This window comes from Staurois parvus, unplaced genomic scaffold, assembly GCF_062004578.1.
Source record: "Staurois parvus isolate SC_StPar_1 unplaced genomic scaffold, SC_StPar_1.0 ptg000066l, whole genome shotgun sequence".
Taxonomy (NCBI): domain Eukaryota; kingdom Metazoa; phylum Chordata; class Amphibia; order Anura; family Ranidae; genus Staurois; species Staurois parvus.
The window spans coordinates 8,955,155-8,976,395 of NW_028317862.1; positions in this window are offsets into that span (position 1 = coordinate 8,955,155).

Here is a 21,241-nt window from a genome sequence, read left to right on the forward strand (position 1 = left end):
AAATATACAAAGTTGAGTTTACATCTGCTTTACGTTGGTGCTGCTTTTCTGCTGGATGAACACTGTCCAGGTGTGACCACCTAAATTGACCACAAACCCTTTTGGTCTGAATAATGACCTCCTGGAAGCCAGGATACTTAATGATAAACTATGAAACATCAAAATGAGGATATGCGCCAGGCAAGGTAAATGTGTGAATTTTCCTGATGAAGGGTGGCCATCAGGTTAGTGCTGCTTTCAGGCATGACCTTGTTTAGATAAACATGGCATAGAAACAACAACTTCCTGGCCTGGAAAGCTGTCAGTAACTTTAGCTCCATGTGGCCCTGTTCCCCTAAGCATTTTAGCTACAACACAGCATGGCAGCATTTAACCTGGAACGTTGCATATGCTCTGAGGGGCCTGGGAGGAATTCAGGTTTTGAGGAATTGAAGGATGAGGCCCGTGAGAAGGAGGTGGTCTAAGTGACTGTCACCATCAGACAAGGCATGTGGCAGCACAACCAGCTCCAGTGATGTGCCCCATCTTGCATCTTTCTCAGCTACCAGAAGGTAATGCACCAACTGAATTATGTAGTGCAAAGTTATGTGTTTCCTCATGCATATGGCACCCAGATGGCTGATGCTTTTACCAAGGCACCTGCAGGCGGAGATTGCAGAGCAAAATGGTGCTGTTGGAAACAGATATGTTAAAAAAGCCCACACTGCAGAGCTCTGTGGACTAGCCCTAGGGATATCAGTGGCCCTTACCTGTAGGGCAATCCTGACATATAGACAAGAATATTTATTCCCTCCAGTCCTCTACAAGCTGCCCCTGGACAAATTCCTTCTTCCCTGATGTTCTGCCCTTCCCTGAATGTTTCTCCTCTCCAATTGGTGACACCCAGAGACAGTCTGCTACATAATCGTTTACTCCCTACTCATCTCTTAAGCCCATTTGGCTTCAGCTGCTGGAACATCACTGCCTTGTGCTGCTCCCTGCCTGATGTATTTTCCTTCTATGGTGCTTGTGCTATCTTCTTCATCCTCAATGTCTGAAACAGGGAATTTTTGCCAATGACCAGGATCATCTTCCTGCAGCAAGTCAGTGATCAAGTAATCAAATAATTATTAGCAGAGGAGGAGGACAAAGAGGGAGCAGTAGCAGAAGTTGCAGACAACTGACTGCTGTATGCCTGGAGGATGAGGAAAATTTTGTCAGCCACTCAACTACCTCCTGATGCAGCTGTACAGCATGGACACTCTGAGACAGAACAGCATAAGGCCTTGTCTCTAGACAGTGCTACTCCCACTTTTTCCTGCAGAACCTGGTTGCCATTTGTGTACAAAACCTCTGCCTCTTCCCTCAGTTTGCCTGACATTTTTAACAAAGGTGATTTATTAAAAATGTAATGGCAGCTGAAGTATGTAAATAGGGGGGGGAAATAGTGGTGTTTTATTGCACATAGCTGCACCTCACAAGTATGCAAGGACATGCTGCAAAGATCAGCTTTGCCTGCATCAACAACAAGAGCATGCTTCAAACCCCTACATTTAAATAAAACAACACCCTATCAAAAATAACTCCCCCCAAAGAAAAAAACAACAATTGTCTTTTTTATGTAGCAAACAAAATGGGGGACGCAGCTAAATAGCAACTACAGTCATTGCTGACAAACACAAAAGGAAGTCCTAAAAAACTGTGAACATGGGAGTTACTGAGGAATGTGGTTTCCACCACACTATGATCCACACTCACTTAGCACAATATAATGCAACATTGTACTTTATAGCAACTAACGTTATCTACACAGTCAGATCTCCTTAAACTACTTCACAACACACTGACAAAAGGGGGCTGGGAACCCACTCTTTTATAGTGAGAGGACTGGGTCCATAAGAAAGCTCCATTAGTGGACCTTCTGAGCCAGCTGACTTATGTCCAAAGGCCAGGCATTGCATTATGGTTGCAAAGAATTAAGTCTGTTGAATTGCTGCATCAATTTGCTGCAACTGGAAAGCTTGAACGTGCAGGATTTGCCTTGAACACATGGTAGGGGTGAACCAGAACCTCATCCCTAGTCAGGGGCTGCATGAAAAAACTATTGAATAGCTTAAGTGCAGTTATTTACATAACAGTCAAAGTCTTCCACAAAAAGTAAACTTTGATATGAGTTTATACAAAGTAACGAGAGTGCAAATACATTAGAAGAGTCCACTGGCTAAGTTTAGGCTGCTCCCAACAGACAAGGCTACCCTCCAGTGGGTACTCCAGCAGATTACCAGCAAAAAAGCATGCATACCTGGAAGGAGTACAAAACCAAAAGACAAAAGAGTCCAATTCATTTATTGACATTGTGCTAAAAGACAGCCAATGTGTTTCGGCGTTCAAAGGAACTGCCCCTCCATCAGGGCTACAACAAAATGCAATATAATGTAAATATAAATGTGACTGATAAAATCATGAACCTAACAATCATAAAACATCATGGAAAAAATACACATGCATGTGTGTACATATATGTGCATCCAAAAATACCCACATATACACACATGCATACATGCAAAGAAATGAAGATGAAGGGATGAAAAAATATTAGATAGTAAGTAATAAATTGTAATAGGTTCATTTTTAAATTAATATTATCAGAATCTTCATTGTGCCATTACACCAATATACCATTATTTTTTCTAGTACTTTTTTAAATTTATCAGTTTTTTATTAGAATTGCTTCTTACTGACATGGTGCATTTTAAAACAAATGTCCATGGGCAACCTTAAGGTTAACTACTTTTGTCGGAAAAAAGTAGAAAACAAAAATGCGAATAGTATATATAATTGCTACACAAGTCATACTGTAACTGAATATTATTAAAAATTACATTTCCATTTCAATCTACAGTGTTGTAACTTTCTGTAAAATGCAATGCAATATGGCAACCTGGAGGTGTCCTCTACGCAGGTGGTGTATGGAATGCCCCCCAGAAATTTAATTTTTGCTTTTTTTTTGTGATTCACTTACTGATTTTCCCAGAAGTCTGCACTAAGATACAAGGCAGATTTTGAGCATCATCTGTAGCAAAATTGTCAGTTTTCGTAAGGTGCTTCCGAAGGGAAATCATGTTTAAAGGGATGAAAACCCTGACACATTCCTCATTAGAACCCTGCAAGTACAGCAGCTGATTGATAATTATGAAATCCCACCCATTAGAATTCACTTTGCACATGGCTATGGGCAAATAAACAGCTATTTTTTCAGCATAACAAAAGGTAGGAGTATGCAACATTGTTTAGTAAAATCCTTACAATGTAAATAGATCATGCAGAGGGGAATGTTTATTTCTCAACAAAAGCGATTTAAAGCAGTAGTAAACCACCATAAAAATAAAAAGAAACTGGCCCCCCCTGCAGGTTTAGGTCATTATGCACAATCCATGATGCCATAATGATGTCACTCCTGTTGAGGCACTTCACTCTGCATTTCACGGCATACTGTATGCCCTGAATGCAGAGCATCACTGTGCATACATGGGTGATGTCACCCACTATTGCCAATGTGAATATCTCCTAAATGGCTAAGGAGGTATTCATTGTACCTACTGGTAAGCCTGCATGTAAGCTTACCTGTAGATACAACTTAAAAAATATTGTTTACTACCACTTTAAGCTAGACAGAGACATGAACATTGGTTGAAGAGACATCTAATCAACACTAAAGACATGGCTGATCAACAGGTCCTGCACCAATAATTTGGTTAATAGGTTTAACCTATATGTAAATTGTGAAATCAAATCTTAAAAGATTTATTAGTAGTCACAGTAGGACATTGCCTATAGACAGCAAAGGCAAAGAGGGAGATAACATGCTTAAAATCTTTTGAGACAGGCCAGTAAAACAAGAACATGCCTTCAGTTAGGTATTGCTTGCAGAGACCAAGCAGTGTATGTCCACCATTATAACAGAGGCAACCATAACAAACTGCATTAACCTGATGGAACGTTGGCAGCCTCTGAGAATCTCTCCTGTTATTTTTTTTTCTCAAGTAGCCCAATCAAAACAAATTAACATCTAGACAATGTAGCTGTTTAAGGTCATATGTCAAATTGAAGGATGACCCTATGGTCTTAACAGATGGAAGAAAAGGGCAATAGAGTGAACACTATAACAAGCAGCTGTGATTATTGGTAATTTACAAGATTATAGACTGCTATATGATTGATCAAGATCAATAGGAGACTGTCATGCAGTTTTTTTCTGGACCCTTGAGAATGTAAATCAATGGCAAAATAGAATAAGTTTTAATAGCTCATCGGTTGCATCTACATTTTACATTGATTCACAGTCTACATCATGGACACCAGGGAATTAGCAATTTGGGGTCTTTAAAAACCAAACATAATTGATTATATAACTGCATCCATAATAGCAAGCATTCTATTGAATCAGTCACAGTATACAGTCTTTTATTACTAATTTGTTTGTGTATGTCAAGCAATTCTATGTATTGGATAAAACTCTAAATAGATTAAGAGACAGCACTATAGGGTGAATTTAAAAACACTGGGGCAAAATAAGAACCAATGCAGTTTCCATGTTTCCTTTCCCCAGTTGAGGAATGGATGAAATGATTGGTTACTTGCTATAGAAAACAGCAGAAATAAACTCTAACAGCTCTAAATATACAGTATAGACCACAAAATGGATCTGCTGCAATGAACCTTTTCATACTGTTCACCATTGGTCCTTGTTATAAGTCCTGTCATGTAGCAAGGCCTGTCACCACAAATACATATTTAGGCTCACTTGTTCAAGGGTGCTAAATGTGTACATGTTTTTTAGCATAAATAGGAATGTCCAAAGTTTGGAATGCTTTTTTGGTCAGTTAAATTTAGCCCTGACTCAAAAAAAATGAAGATTTGCTTCACTGCTAAGGTGAGTGAGACAGTAAGTGTAGAGAATTCTCTTCCATAAAGACACAGACAAACAATTAAAATACAATTTGTATTTGAACATAGCAGGATTAGAACCTCTGTTGGGCTTTTATTTCCCCAATCCCCAATGCATCCTCATTCGGGACAATAAGCTCTCATCTTAGGGGTTTTGGTAATTAGAAAAGAAAGTAAGCAGAAACCTCCATAATTGGGGTCCGAGATCACATCAGTAAAATCCCAACAGAGATTTTAACCTTTCCTCATTCTATTCAACTGAACAAAAACAGGTTTTGACTGGAATTCCACTTTTTTCCCCCCAGAATACCCATATTAAAGAACAAGAAGGTGGCCATTGCTGACCTCCTTATGAAAATGCTAGTTCTTTTACTGCAAGTTAGCTCAGAGTGAAGTCAGAACTCCTAGGTTGCAAAAACGTTTTATGCTAGTTTCCCACAAAATACTAAAGTCAATGGATCTGCAAGCAAATATAATTTTCAGAAGAAAATTAAGTAATGGCCACCTTCATATTTCTATCAGTACATGTTTTGTTAAAGTGGTTGTAAACCCTTAGACATGAAATATGAAAAAGCATATCCTTCTACAGTGTGTGCTTGTTTCAATCCAGATCACTAAGTATCATTTCTGTCAGCTGCTTTATTCTTCTTCTATCAGCATAAATCATTTCTAATGAATTTTCTCGACACCAAGAGAAAAATGGTGACAGGGGAGGGACCTCTAGAAGATTGACAGCATCAGGTCTGTTCCAGTGTGCTGTGTGAAGGGGGGTGTGTCCCTTCCCTCCAATCAGCTCTCAGAGTTATCTTCACGGATGTAACTGCAGCTCTCCACCTCCTGTTTGTGAGCTGAAAGATCCTCTGTAAATTCTGCACTTTCAATAGATGTAGGGGAAAGTTTGCTGTAGATAAACAGATACAATTTATGTAGAAGGAATTGTTTCATCTCTGTGTATCACCTGAAGCCAGTCACTTCACTGGGAATTTGTGAGGGTTTACAACCACTTTAAGCCTGATGGTTCAAGCAAACATTCCTATTAAACTTTGTAATGGTTAGCACATTTCCTACTGCAGCCAAATCAAACAAATCCTGCTTTAAATCTGCACATATTTACTGAAATGCATCTTTATGCTGCTGGGTGTGTGGGTACCAAATGTATTCTCTGTTTCTGGCAATGTATAGAGAAAAATGTCTAGAAATATATATATATATATATATATATATATATATATATATATATATACACATTTTGCAAAGAACTTTCATTTTGTGTTATAGTTATATCAGTACAATAAGTAGAAAAGACAGCAAGCAAGAGCTCATTTCTGACAGAACACTATCTGAACTGCTCACATAACTGCCTTTACTATACTAATAATATTTTAACTTTAACAACTAAGTTTAGAGTATCCAATATAGATTGTGCAGAGGTGAATATTTCTAGATTATTGTTGCAGGTTAAATTATATTAACCACTTGAGATCTGGAAGGTTTTACCCTTCATAACCAGGCCATTTTTTTATATTTAGCACTGTGCTACTATAACTGGTAATTGCACAGTCATGCAAGGCTGTACCCAAATGAAGTTTATTTCATTTTTTCCACACAAATGGAGCCTTTCTTTAGTGGTATTAGATCACCAGTGGGTTTTTTATTTTTTAATATATAAACAAAAAAAGATTTTGAAACAAAAAAAACTATACAGTATGTTGTACTTTCTAAAACATTTCTAAAAATAATAAAAAAAAAATCTCCATAAATTTAGGCCACAATATATTCTGATACATGTATTTGGTAAAAAAAAATCCCAATAAGTGTATATTATAAAGTGTAAATGTGTGAGTTAGCGAGCGCACCTTATAAAGCTGCTGGTGCACAAAAAGGAACCACAGAGCCTTTCTAAGAATATAACATAAAAATGGGGTGTGCAGCTCTATACAAATAAAACACACTGTCATAAATATGACAAAAAGTGAAAAAAGTCCTATAAACTGAATGACAAACAGTCCGAGGTGATATGGTATCAGTCCAAATAGGTATATTCCAGTGATGGAGTATATATGACTTCAATCCAAATGGGTATATTCCAACATCCCAACATGAAGGTGTAGAAAAATTGCCCACTCACCGGAAGTGCAATTTAATGTGCACATAGAAATTCCATGAAGCCGAAGGTCCCGTGAAGGTGCGGCCTGATGGTAAAGGTGTCCTCTGGTGGTTAATGGGGTGACTGCTGCCAGAGATGATGGTCCGGACCTATATCCCAAATCCTCCAACCTGGGTGGACTCCTAAAATGCTGGGCTGAGATGTGGAGGCTCAGTGCCAGGTAATAGAGATGAAAATGCTCATGGTGTAGTAATGTGAAATGTATTTATTAGGGTATATATCATTATGGTAAACAGTAAACGTACAGGGTGATAATAACCTATACAAGTATAGTATGAATGAGCTCTTGAATGCACTGACCAGTGGATAAAAATGATGGCCACCGGACCTCCTGATCCGGTGGCGTGACGTCAAGGCGTGCAGAGGCTCCTCCTTTTAGGAGGAGCCTCTGCACGCCTTGACGTCACGCCACCGGATGAGGAGGTCCGGTGGCCATCATTTTTATCCACTGGTCAGTGCATTCAAGAGCTCATTCATACTATACTTGTATAGGTTATTATCACCCTGTACGTTTACTGTTTACCATAATGATATATACCCTAATAAATACATTTCACATTACTACACCATGAGCGTTTTCATCTCTATTACCTGGCACTGAGCCTCCACATCTCAGCCCAGCATTTTAGGAGTCCACCCAGGTTGGAGGATTTGGGATATAGGTCCGGACCATCATCTCTGGCAACAGTCACCCCATTAACCACCAGAGGACACCTTTACCATCAGGCCGCACCTTCACGGGACCTTCGGCTTCATGGAATTTCTATGTGCACATTAAATTGCACTTCCGGTGAGTGGGCAATTTTTCTACACCTTCATGTTGGGATGTTGGAATATACCCATTTGGATTGAAGTCATATATACTCCATCACTGGAATATACCTATTTGGACTGATACCATATCACCTCGGACTGTTTGTCATTCAGTTTATAGGACTTTTTTCACTTTTTGTCATATTTATGACAGTGTGTTTTATTTGTATAGCGCTGCACACCCCATTTTTATGTAATAAGTGTATATTGATTGGTTTGTGTGAATGTTATACCATCTACAAGCTAAGGTATATATACTGGAATTTTTATTAATTAATTTTCTTTATACCAGTAATGGCGGTGATCAGCGACTTATAGTGGGACTGTAATATTGCAGCAGGCAGTCTGACACTAGATGACATTGGGTGGGAGATAGACTAACTTACTAACTGACACTGACCCCACCAGTGACACTAATACTGTGATCAGTGATACTGTGCACTTTCACGGTACTAATGACACTGGCTGGGAAGGAGTTAACATCTTGTAGTAATCAAGAGATTAAGTGTGTGCCTAACAAGTGTTAATGTGTGTAATATGTGCTGCTTTTTGCTAACAAATAGTTTGTTTCTTCACCCTTCTCTTCAGGGAGAAGAAACAGACACAGATCATTACCTATGTAAAGAGCCCTGTGTTTACCAACACAGAGCTCTGGGCTGTGATTGGACACAGCTGATCAGCAGGTCTCAGCCATGACTTATTGACTGAAACCTGCTGACAAAATCCCGCTGCATCCAATCCCAGAGGGAGTCGGTAAAGGCAGAGGGGGGCGCATGCACTCCCTGAATCCAGAAAATGGTAGCAACGTTCAAGCAGGTAAGTCAATTTTGCCTCTATGAGCCAACAATCTGCAGTACAGTTTGGGCATGTGGTCCATAAGTGGTTAACTTTGAGCAAAAAAACTATAGCCCAAACACATTAACTTAACAGACTTCACTGGCATGTAGAATGGGACACTCATGTGATTACAGTAAACCCATAACAACATTTTTTTTACATCATATTGTTTTTAAAAAAAACAGTAAGAACTATTGTAGGTCATTGGTGCCACAGCAGTACAGCACATTTTTTAACTGCAACTGCTTCCCTCCACTCAATAACTTTCTATATACTGTAGGTATGTTGCTTGTCATATCATAATAATCTGTGGGGGATATTCCTCATCAGTCAACACGTCTTTCATTGCTGTTTCTTCTAGATAGAAGATGAGACCTTGCAATCGTAACTGTATGGGCTAAAAATCAGTTCCTATAACATATTACTGTATATACATCCATTTATACATACATAAATATAATATATAAGTAATGGTCCACAACTCACGATATACTGATGTAACTCACGTGTAGAAAACTCACTGCCTCGGCACCGAGACAGCAAGGAGTACTCTGAGAAATAAGTCAAGCCAATATTATTTTGAAAGGAAGAAAAACCATACATATCAGTTAATGAGTAACATGTTTCCAATATCATTTCAACATATAGTAGTCGTGTATTTGCAGAAAGTTTTGTAAAAAAAAGCAACATGAAATTTAACATAATGGGTTGAGATCAATGATAAAAATGTTATTCTTTTGCATTTGAGATTACACGGTGGAAAGAATTATTCATTCTTAAGACATATTCATCTGCACAGTGTCCATTTCATGCAGTTCAGCTCTGTGGTCTTGAACACATGGGTTTCAGTTTGTGTAAGAACAGTGTGTACAGCAAACTGTTAGAAGGCATGTTCAACTTTCAGTAAGCTTCAAGTGGTTTTCTTGAAATTTGTTAAGCACCCTTCACCTTATGTTTTGGGGTGTTAAACACATCTTAATAACAGTGCTGCCTGTTATGTTAAACATATGCTACTATCAGACTTCAGTACTTTTCCAGCAAACTTCATCAATACTTTAAATTTGTTAGAAGGCTCCTGAAGCCTGCTAGTTACCTATTTGAATTGACAGCCATCATTCCCATTATGATCCCCAAACTGGATCTCAAGCATATTTCAAAGACTTCAAGAGCACTTATATGAAACTTACTGAAAATGTATTGTTCATATTGCTGTTACATGAGTTGATGACCATATCTACAAGCTGTAGGGGTACAGTACACAAATCTCTATGAGTACCTTGGATGGTGTGAGATATACCCAGCCTTGTTGAAATTCAGTACAGCATATGGCTTTCTCCCTGACTCAGCTGATGTACTGTTGAAAAGCATGCGTGATGTTCCATTTCATGTTTTATAAGAAAAAACAATAGACAACAATCACTGAATAACTATAAAGAATTTCAATAGTCTGCAAATTAGCACTTCCAGCTAAAACACTGTCCAGGGACCTTCAGCAGTTAAGGCTTTTCTAAAGTCACAACTTTCTTCCAGTGTTGGATAGAGTATGGAAGGATCAAAAACCTCTCAGGTTTTGTCTTACATCCCATTCCTTCCAGCTTCTGGATTCAAATCCCGAGGCCACAACAGGAAGTGAAAGATAATCTCTCCAAAGTAAGAGGAATGTTTTTGGACAGTTTTCATTAGAGCAGGAGTCCACAATAGAAAATGTACTCTTGCCTTCTGTTCCAGTATGAACTGTAGAATGTGGAATTTTTCATAGCTCTCAGCCCCAACGACAATGTCACTATGAGAAATAAAGAGGGTCAGTCTGTACAACAGAGACAAAGATAGCATTAAATTAACATGATTCTGAACACTTCCACACAGAGTTTCAGCTTTAAATATATTTTAACTTATAGCATATACTGTACCTACTGGTCCTAATGTCTCGTATGGTGTCATTGCTTGCAAACACCAGGCCATTGATGACTGGCCTAAAACTATCTTTGAATAGTTACAAAGGCTTATTAGTGTCACCTATCTATACACAATATCTGTTTCATAGTTTTATCCCTAGGTTTCTATAGTAAACAAATTATCTAAATATTCAAAATGTAGTTATATATCACATACACGGTAAGCCAAAGTGACCTTAAGACAACAAAAGACAGATATCTTTCTTCAGTCCTAAACTAAGCCAGACAGAATACTTCTAATAAAACTTGTGCAGTAGCAAATAGGCCCCAAAATTAAAAAAAAAAGTTGTCTGGAAGGCAAAAGGCAGCTCTGCCTGTGACACTTCTGCTGCTGTGCTGTCCTCAGCAACTCCTTGGGGTGGTGACTAATTGCCCCCGTAAATCACTGCGCTACAGTGTGCTACTACGTTTATTTTTCTGACAGTAATTTAGTGCTTGCTCTTTTACACACTTGTCATTGCATGTTTTTCTTCACATTAAAAGCCAGTAGAGAAAGGACAGTAATTAACTGTGTGCAATACATACTCCTGGAAGCTCTTTCATCATGGTGTGATAATTGTACTTGGTGTCTGTCAAGGTAACCTCTCCATTTCAAGACTCGATGTGGTGCTATTTGTCAATTGTGTACTCCAGGTTCCGTCTTGACTGTTTAGTGCATTCTGAAAAGAATACCTATTTGTCCAAAGAGTAGGTCATTTATTCTTAAGGAGTGGGTGTCAAAAATGTTACCCTAATTTACACAAGATAAAATATTCCTAATATAATATTCAAACACCTGGATTCTCTACTAAAGCAAACACTGAGTTTATTTGTAATGTTGAGGAGACAGATCACACCAGTGAATACAGAAGAGGCATACACATTTCAAATTGAAGAAAAACAATGCTGTTTTACAGAACAGTTGCTGCTACAAAGGAACTACAATCTACTCCATGCTTCTGCAAGTTACTGAAGTGTAACAAAGTGCAAACGTGACTTGTCTCTATCAGTGATGAACTCAATCAAAAGTCTACCCATAGATAAGACATTGCATTTGGAAGGTATGTGTGAGGGACCGCCGAGCGGCACCACTAGCACTCCACCGGTCAGGCGTGCCCAGAGCGCGGAATCTAAGCCCCAGGGTACTTGTTCACCAGGGCCCCTGATGGTGGGGATGGACTTGTAGTACCCTGAGACCAGGTCGCCTCTACTGAGCACACCTGTCAGTGGTAGGGGTGTCCGCCAGGGGTTCCAACCAGGGAGAGCCAAATGTGAGGAGGTCGGGTGACCCTGATGGGATGGATGGATGGATGGCTGAGCAAGTGCGTAGTCAGACAGGCCGAGTCGGTAATGTAGAGGACGGTAAGGTACAAGGGAGCAGGCAGAGAATCGTCGGGTCACACGCCAGGTCAGCAACAGGAGGTCAGATCTACAGAGGGGCATCCAGGGAGAGAGGTCAGGCAAGCAAGGGTCTGGGCAGGAGAAATCAGCAAGGTCAAGAGCAATCCGGGTCAATAACTTACAGGATACAGGTTCACAGGATCAGGAATGCAGGTAAAACCAGAAGGCAACGAAATGACAGCTCAGGGACCTTTAAATATCCCGCCCTGCGCTGCCATTGGTGCCCAGCGGGCGGCCGCGGCTTCTACTGCGCATGCGCGAACTCGAACGCCGCGGCCGGCCCGGACCTAGTGCCCGTGTACTGGGAGGAGCAGTGCGCCTGCGCCGGGACCATCGAGGGACGGATCGCGGGGATCCCTGACATTGCCCCCCCCCTACGGGCAACCTCCGGATGCCCACCCGATCTCTCCACCACGGGTGATCACAAAGAAACCTCCGGACAAGCCTAGGTGCATGGACATTATGGGCTGGTTCCCACGAATTGTCCTCAGGGCCGTAGCCCTTCCACTTGATGAGAAATTGGGTCTGGCCCCCCCTTCGACGGCACTTCAAGATTGCCTCCACCTCGAATTCCTCTTCCTCTTCAACCGTTACGGCCTCCGGGGGCCTGGATTCCCGTTCCGGGAAGGCATCAGGGACTACCGGTTTCAACAGGGACACGTGGAAGACAGGGTGGATCTTGAGTGTGTCAGGGAGAACAAGTTCATAGGCCACCTCATTGACCATCCGTTTGATGCAAAAAGGGCCTATGAATTTAGGTCCCAACTTCTTCGACGGGCAAAGCATCCTCAAGTTTGACGTAGCCAGCCAAACCTTCTCTCCGGGCTGCAACACCAGGTTCCCTCTTCGCTTCCTATTGAAAGCCTTCTTGTAGTCTTCTTGGGCTTGACGGATGGCTTCCTGTAATTTCTTATTGTTGGAGGTGAAGAAGGTCAGTGCATCCTGCGTCGCTGGAATCGGGCATTCCGGGACCAAGTCCGGGAGGAAGACCGGATGAAACCCATAGTTGGCGAAGAACGGGGACTGCCCAGTTGCTGAATGGCAAGCGTTGTTGTACGCGAATTCTGCCAAAGGGAGGAGTGGCGCCCAGTCGTCCTGAGAGAATGATGTGTAGCATCGCAGGTATTGCTCCAGGGTCTGATTGGTCCTCTCGGTCTGGCCATTGGTCTGAGGGTGAAATGCCGAGGAAAGAGACAGCTTGATATCCAGGGCTTTGCACAGCGCCCTCCAAAACCGCGAGGTAAACTGCACCCCTCGGTCCGAGACGATGTCTTCGGGAACCCCATGCAGTCTAACGATCTCTCGAATAAAGACTTGTGCCGTCTCGGCTGCAGATGGAGTCTTCCGTAAAGGGATGAAATGGGCCATCTTGGATAAGCGGTCCACAACCACGAGAATTGCTGTGTGGTCCAGCGAAGGAGGGAGCTCGACTATGAAGTCCATGGAGATTCTCTGCCAGGGCCGTTCAGGGATGGGCAATGGACGTAGCAGGCCCCATGCCTTGTTCCTTGAAGGCTTGTTACGCTGGCAGATGGCACAGGAGCCCACGTAGATCTTACAATCCTTGGCCATGTCCGGCCACCAGAAGGAACGCCGGAGAAGTTCCAGGGTCTTGACCGGTCCAAAATGTCCTGCCAGTGGGTGGTCATGGCAATGTCCCAAGACTAAGGTTCGGGCATCCTCTGGCACCACAATCCGGTCCTCCCTCCATAGGAGTCCCTCCTTGTTCTGGAGGGGGGCCCCATCGGAGGTAGACATTGCTGTGGACGCCCTCAGGATCTCGGAGCGAAGGTTTGTCTGAAGGGCCAAGAAATTCCCTGCCGGAAGAATAGTGTCGGGCACTGGGATCTCCTTGGTGTCCTCATACATGCGCGACAATGCGTCAGGCTTCGTGTTTTTCGAGCCGGGCCTGTATGTGATGTGGAACTGGAACCTCGAGAAAAACAATGCCCATCTTGCTTGTCGTGGGCGTAGACGTTTGGCCGTCCTCAGATATTCCAGGTTCTTGTGGTCCGTGAATATCAGGATGGGATGGGAGGCACCTTCCAGCAGGTACCTCCATTCCTCTAAAGCGGTTTTGATAGCCAGTAGCTCGCGATCCCCAATGTCGTAGTTCCTCTCCGCCGGGGTAAGTTTCCGTGAAAAGAATGCTACTGGGTGAAGTAATTCCTTGGCGCCCTTCCGCTGGGAAAGGATGGAGCCAACCGCGTTTTCAGATGCATCTACTTCTAAGATGTAGGGCAGGGAGGCGTCGGGATGACCCAGAATGGGTGCCGAGGTAAATAACCTTTTTAGTGCCTCAAAGGCTTCCTGTGCCTCAGGCGTCCATCTGAATCGCGTCCCAAGCTTAGTTAATTGAGTGATAGGGGAGACCAGACCCGAGAAGTTCTTGATGAACTTCCGGTAGAAATTTGCGAACCCAATAAAACGTTGGACACTTTTCCTGTCCGTGGGTTCAGGCCAATCTAGGATCGCTGAGACCTTCTGAGGGTCCATTGCGACCCCCGTGGTGGAGATAATCAGACCCAGGAATGTAACGCTAGCCTGTTCAAAGCAGCATTTCTCTGCTTTAGCGTACAACCCGTGCTGCCGCAACCGCCCCAACACCTTTGTTACATGTACCCTGTGTTCCCCCAGAGAGGATGAGAAAATCAAAATGTCGTCTAAGTAGACGATGACAAAGATGTCCAGGAAGTCCCTAAAGATGTCGTTTACAAAGTGCTGGAAGGTGGCTGGCGCATTGCATAACCCGAAAGGCATGACCAGGTATTCAAAATGGCCGAATCGGGTGCGGAAGGCCGTCTTCCACTCATCCCCCTCCCTTATGCGAACCAAATTGTAGGCTCCCCTTAAGTCCAACTTGGTAAATACTACCGCAGCCTTTAAGCTCTGGAACAATTCAGGTACCAGAGGTAATGGGTAACGATTTTTAATGGTGACCCTATTCAGCTCCCGATAGTCAATGTATGGCCTCAAAGTCTTGTCCTTCTTTTCTACAAAGAAGATCCCTGCACCTGCTGGGGAAGTGGAGGGACGGATGAATCCCTTACGGAGGCTATCTTCAATATAGTCCTTCAGGGCCCCTAATTCCAGCTCAGAAAGGGGAAAAATTCGTCCGAACGGGATTTCAGAACCGGGCAACAGATCAATCGGACAGTCATATGGGCGGTGGGGGGGTAGAGCATCTGCTCCCCGTTCACTGAACACGTCAAGGAACTTGTGATAGGCTGCAGGAACCACTTGTTTCAGGCTGTCATCCCCTTCAGAGCACAGAAGAACCTGGGGGACCCCCGGGCCCGAAGTTCGACACAGTTCCCGACAATATGGGGAAGGGAACGAGACAACCCCAGTTTCCCAGTCAATTTGGGGGTTATGGGCCCGCAACCAAGGGAGCCCCAGAATGACTGGGAAAAGGGGTGATGCAATAGCATCCAGGCGGAGGAGTTCCCGGTGCTGACCGGCAATGGAAGTCATAATGGAAGGGGTCTCCTGGTTGACTACTCCTGACTTTATCCGGGAACCATCAGCTAAAAAGATATGAAACCCCTTCTCCTTTGGGCGGAGGGGAATACCCTGCTGGTGAGCAAAATTGATATCCACAAAACAGCTGCATGCCCCCGAATCAACTATGGCCGACACCTCCACGGTCCTTTCGGAAAGCTGAAAGGAGAGGGGAACAACTAAGTACTGGGACGGGGTCATATCGCCAACAGATAAAGAAGATGAAGTGAACTTACTCAGTTTCTGCGGGCAGGAACGCACCATGTGACCAGCTTCGCCGCAGTACAGGCACAGATTCTGGGAGCGTCTGCGCTGGCGTTCCTCAGGCGATAGTTTAGGCCGAGCCAGGCCTAGCTGCATGGGTTCGGGGGCATCTTCAGCCGGCAGGTTCTGGATGCTTGGCCTAGTATGTTGACCGGATCCCTGAAATGACCCCCAGGGATTTCCGCGACCCTGACCAGACCTCTCCAATCTGCGCTCCCGTAGCCTACGGTCAATTTTAATAGTGAGTGCAATCAAGTCCTCTAATATCTCGGGCACCTCTACCCGGGCGAGCTCGTCTTTCAGAGCCTCAGATAGGCCCATACGAAACTGGTGTAAAAGGGCGAACTCGTTCCAACGAGTGTCACCCATCCAGCGCCTAAAGTCAGAGGCGTATTCCTCAGCCGTCCGCCGACCTTGTCGGAGTGTGTATAACGTGGCCTCGGCCGAGGCCGCCCGTTGTGGGTCATCATATAAGATGGCCATAGCGTTAAAGAAGCTGTCGACCGAAACCAGGTGAGGGTCATTGTTTCCCCTTAGTCGGTGGGCCCAGTCTTGGGGTTCACCCTGCAGCAGGGAGACAACAAACCCCACTTTCACTGACTCTGTCAAAAAGGTCCTTGGCTGTAGTTCAAAAAAGAGCAGACAAGAGTCACGAAATGACCGAAAACGTGTGCGATCCCCATGGAAGCGCTCGGGTAAGGGTACTCAGGGTTCCGCCATAGGGAGTGATGTGGGAGGCCCAGAAGCCGGCTCATGGGCTGCTGCGACTGGAGGTGCAGGAGCCGGGGCCTGTGAAACAGGAACAGATATGGTGCAGGCCTGAAACCGATTCTCGATCTGCAGACATCTGTCCTGTAATGTGTTTACAGCTTGCGTCAGGGTAGACAGGTGCCTGCACACCTCGTCCAACGGGGTGAGTCCTCCTCGAGGCTCAGTCATGGCCTTCTGGTACTGTGAGGGACCGCCGAGCGGCACCACTAGCACTCCACCGGTCAGGCGTGCCCAGAGCGCGGAATCTAAGCCCCAGGGTACTTGTTCACCAGGGCCCCTGATGGTGGGGATGGACTTGTAGTACCCTGAGACCAGGTCGCCTCTACTGAGCACACCTGTCAGTGGTAGGGGTGTCCGCCAGGGGTTCCAACCAGGGAGAGCCAAATGTGAGGAGGTCGGGTGACCCTGATGGGATGGATGGATGGATGGCTGAGCAAGTGCGTAGTCAGACAGGCCGAGTCGGTAATGTAGAGGACGGTAAGGTACAAGGGAGCAGGCAGAGAATCGTCGGGTCACACGCCAGGTCAGCAACAGGAGGTCAGATCTACAGAGGGGCATCCAGGGAGAGAGGTCAGGCAAGCAAGGGTCTGGGCAGGAGAAATCAGCAAGGTCAAGAGCAATCCGGGTCAATAACTTACAGGATACAGGTTCACAGGATCAGGAATGCAGGTAAAACCAGAAGGCAACGAAATGACAGCTCAGGGACCTTTAAATATCCCGCCCTGCGCTGCCATTGGTGCCCAGCGGGCGGCCGCGGCTTCTACTGCGCATGCGCGAACTCGAACGCCGCGGCCGGCCCGGACCTAGTGCCCGTGTACTGGGAGGAGCAGTGCGCCTGCGCCGGGACCATCGAGGGACGGATCGCGGGGATCCCTGACATTGCCCCCCCCCTACGGGCAACCTCCGGATGCCCACCCGATCTCTCCACCACGGGTGATCACAAAGAAACCTCCGGACAAGCCTAGGTGCATGGACATTATGGGCTGGTTCCCACGAATTGTCCTCAGGGCCGTAGCCCTTCCACTTGATGAGAAATTGGGTCTGGCCCCCCCTTCGACGGCACTTCAAGATTGCCTCCACCTCGAATTCCTCTTCCTCTTCAACCGTTACGGCCTCCGGGGGCCTGGATTCCCGTTCCGGGAAGGCATCAGGGACTACCGGTTTCAACAGGGACACGTGGAAGACAGGGTGGATCTTGAGTGTGTCAGGGAGAACAAGTTCATAGGCCACCTCATTGACCATCCGTTTGATGCAAAAAGGGCCTATGAATTTAGGTCCCAACTTCTTCGACGGGCAAAGCATCCTCAAGTTTGACGTAGCCAGCCAAACCTTCTCTCCGGGCTGCAACACCAGGTTCCCTCTTCGCTTCCTATTGAAAGCCTTCTTGTAGTCTTCTTGGGCTTGACGGATGGCTTCCTGTAATTTCTTATTGTTGGAGGTGAAGAAGGTCAGTGCATCCTGCGTCGCTGGAATCGGGCATTCCGGGACCAAGTCCGGGAGGAAGACCGGATGAAACCCATAGTTGGCGAAGAACGGGGACTGCCCAGTTGCTGAATGGCAAGCGTTGTTGTACGCGAATTCTGCCAAAGGGAGGAGTGGCGCCCAGTCGTCCTGAGAGAATGATGTGTAGCATCGCAGGTATTGCTCCAGGGTCTGATTGGTCCTCTCGGTCTGGCCATTGGTCTGAGGGTGAAATGCCGAGGAAAGAGACAGCTTGATATCCAGGGCTTTGCACAGCGCCCTCCAAAACCGCGAGGTAAACTGCACCCCTCGGTCCGAGACGATGTCTTCGGGAACCCCATGCAGTCTAACGATCTCTCGAATAAAGACTTGTGCCGTCTCGGCTGCAGATGGAGTCTTCCGTAAAGGGATGAAATGGGCCATCTTGGATAAGCGGTCCACAACCACGAGAATTGCTGTGTGGTCCAGCGAAGGAGGGAGCTCGACTATGAAGTCCATGGAGATTCTCTGCCAGGGCCGTTCAGGGATGGGCAATGGACGTAGCAGGCCCCATGCCTTGTTCCTTGAAGGCTTGTTACGCTGGCAGATGGCACAGGAGCCCACGTAGATCTTACAATCCTTGGCCATGTCCGGCCACCAGAAGGAACGCCGGAGAAGTTCCAGGGTCTTGACCGGTCCAAAATGTCCTGCCAGTGGGTGGTCATGGCAATGTCCCAAGACTAAGGTTCGGGCATCCTCTGGCACCACAATCCGGTCCTCCCTCCATAGGAGTCCCTCCTTGTTCTGGAGGGGGGCCCCATCGGAGGTAGACATTGCTGTGGACGCCCTCAGGATCTCGGAGCGAAGGTTTGTCTGAAGGGCCAAGAAATTCCCTGCCGGAAGAATAGTGTCGGGCACTGGGATCTCCTTGGTGTCCTCATACATGCGCGACAATGCGTCAGGCTTCGTGTTTTTCGAGCCGGGCCTGTATGTGATGTGGAACTGGAACCTCGAGAAAAACAATGCCCATCTTGCTTGTCGTGGGCGTAGACGTTTGGCCGTCCTCAGATATTCCAGGTTCTTGTGGTCCGTGAATATCAGGATGGGATGGGAGGCACCTTCCAGCAGGTACCTCCATTCCTCTAAAGCGGTTTTGATAGCCAGTAGCTCGCGATCCCCAATGTCGTAGTTCCTCTCCGCCGGGGTAAGTTTCCGTGAAAAGAATGCTACTGGGTGAAGTAATTCCTTGGCGCCCTTCCGCTGGGAAAGGATGGAGCCAACCGCGTTTTCAGATGCATCTACTTCTAAGATGTAGGGCAGGGAGGCGTCGGGATGACCCAGAATGGGTGCCGAGGTAAATAACCTTTTTAGTGCCTCAAAGGCTTCCTGTGCCTCAGGCGTCCATCTGAATCGCGTCCCAAGCTTAGTTAATTGAGTGATAGGGGAGACCAGACCCGAGAAGTTCTTGATGAACTTCCGGTAGAAATTTGCGAACCCAATAAAACGTTGGACACTTTTCCTGTCCGTGGGTTCAGGCCAATCTAGGATCGCTGAGACCTTCTGAGGGTCCATTGCGACCCCCGTGGTGGAGATAATCAGACCCAGGAATGTAACGCTAGCCTGTTCAAAGCAGCATTTCTCTGCTTTAGCGTACAACCCGTGCTGCCGCAACCGCCCCAACACCTTTGTTACATGTACCCTGTGTTCCCCCAGAGAGGATGAGAAAATCAAAATGTCGTCTAAGTAGACGATGACAAAGATGTCCAGGAAGTCCCTAAAGATGTCGTTTACAAAGTGCTGGAAGGTGGCTGGCGCATTGCATAACCCGAAAGGCATGACCAGGTATTCAAAATGGCCGAATCGGGTGCGGAAGGCCGTCTTCCACTCATCCCCCTCCCTTATGCGAACCAAATTGTAGGCTCCCCTTAAGTCCAACTTGGTAAATACTACCGCAGCCTTTAAGCTCTGGAACAATTCAGGTACCAGAGGTAATGGGTAACGATTTTTAATGGTGACCCTATTCAGCTCCCGATAGTCAATGTATGGCCTCAAAGTCTTGTCCTTCTTTTCTACAAAGAAGATCCCTGCACCTGCTGGGGAAGTGGAGGGACGGATGAATCCCTTACGGAGGCTATCTTCAATATAGTCCTTCAGGGCCCCTAATTCCAGCTCAGAAAGGGGAAAAATTCGTCCGAACGGGATTTCAGAACCGGGCAACAGATCAATCGGACAGTCATATGGGCGGTGGGGGGGTAGAGCATCTGCTCCCCGTTCACTGAACACGTCAAGGAACTTGTGATAGGCTGCAGGAACCACTTGTTTCAGGCTGTCATCCCCTTCAGAGCACAGAAGAACCTGGGGGACCCCCGGGCCCGAAGTTCGACACAGTTCCCGACAATATGGGGAAGGGAACGAGACAACCCCAGTTTCCCAGTCAATTTGGGGGTTATGGGCCCGCAACCAAGGGAGCCCCAGAATGACTGGGAAAAGGGGTGATGCAATAGCATCCAGGCGGAGGAGTTCCCGGTGCTGACCGGCAATGGAAGTCATAATGGAAGGGGTCTCCTGGTTGACTACTCCTGACTTTATCCGGGAACCATCAGCTAAAAAGATATGAAACCCCTTCTCCTTTGGGCGGAGGGGAATACCCTGCTGGTGAGCAAAATTGATATCCACAAAACAGCTGCATGCCCCCGAATCAACTATGGCCGACACCTCCACGGTCCTTTCGGAAAGCTGAAAGGAGAGGGGAACAACTAAGTACTGGGACGGGGTCATATCGCCAACAGATAAAGAAGATGAAGTGAACTTACTCAGTTTCTGCGGGCAGGAACGCACCATGTGACCAGCTTCGCCGCAGTACAGGCACAGATTCTGGGAGCGTCTGCGCTGGCGTTCCTCAGGCGATAGTTTAGGCCGAGCCAGGCCTAGCTGCATGGGTTCGGGGGCATCTTCAGCCGGCAGGTTCTGGATGCTTGGCCTAGTATGTTGACCGGATCCCTGAAATGACCCCCAGGGATTTCCGCGACCCTGACCAGACCTCTCCAATCTGCGCTCCCGTAGCCTACGGTCAATTTTAATAGTGAGTGCAATCAAGTCCTCTAATATCTCGGGCACCTCTACCCGGGCGAGCTCGTCTTTCAGAGCCTCAGATAGGCCCATACGAAACTGGTGTAAAAGGGCGAAC